A 745-nucleotide genomic window follows, 5' to 3' on the forward strand; every position below is an offset into this window, starting at 1 on the left:
AAAAAAGGAAAGGTTCATAGAATTTTCTTCCCCTTCCCCTTTCCCCGAACTAAATCGCCCTAAGACCATTACCATTAATTTGTATTTTCCCATCAACTAGCTAAAATTGATTAACCCTAGGATTAGGATCCTTTTTTCTTTTTTCCTCTATGTGTATTTTACATACCACAGTAATTTGCTATAGAGAATTTCTAATTTCTATTAAATCAAAATAAGATAATATAAGATATTATTGCTGGAAAAAATTGTTATTTGATTTGATACATTGTGATCCTTAACGTTGATGAATTAAGAAAAACGGAAAGAGAGGGATTCGAACCCTCGGTAAACAAAAGTCTACATAGCAGTTCCAATGCTACGCCTTGAACCGCTCGGCCATCTCTCCTACATAACTTATTATGGAAAATAAACTGAGTGAATAGCGAGTTTTCTTATTCCTGCAGTACAGGTACAACCGCAACCACTCGGGGGTTCCATAGTTCTATTGGAAAAATTCCTTTTGATCTAAGTGGAAGGATACAGGATTTTTTACTAGAAATTGCGCTCGCTATAAAAAAAAAGTTTTAATTTGGGTTTTCCCGCAACTAAAGAAAAAGAAAATGGAAGAATTCTTCTTATTGCATAATAAAATAAAGAAACCTTAGAATTCCGTTTGCATAAGATACGCTACACCATACTATCGAAATCAAAAATAGGGTATGAGACAATTAATAACTTTGAAAACACGAAATAGTTGATAACATAA

The 745-nt window shown here is 33.0% G+C and overlaps 1 non-coding gene across 1 annotated transcript; it reads right to left on the reverse strand.

Moving 5' to 3' along the window:
* Positions 1 to 298: 298 nt before the first annotated feature.
* TRNAS-GGA (transfer RNA serine (anticodon GGA)) lies at positions 299 to 385 on the reverse strand. The gene has a single exon. It is a non-coding gene; the product is annotated as a tRNA-Ser (tRNA).
* Between the last annotated feature and the right edge of the window lie 360 nt (positions 386 to 745).

This window comes from Aegilops tauschii, unplaced genomic scaffold (assembly GCF_002575655.3).
Source record: "Aegilops tauschii subsp. strangulata cultivar AL8/78 unplaced genomic scaffold, Aet v6.0 ptg000915l_obj, whole genome shotgun sequence".
NCBI lineage: Eukaryota > Viridiplantae > Streptophyta > Magnoliopsida > Poales > Poaceae > Aegilops > Aegilops tauschii.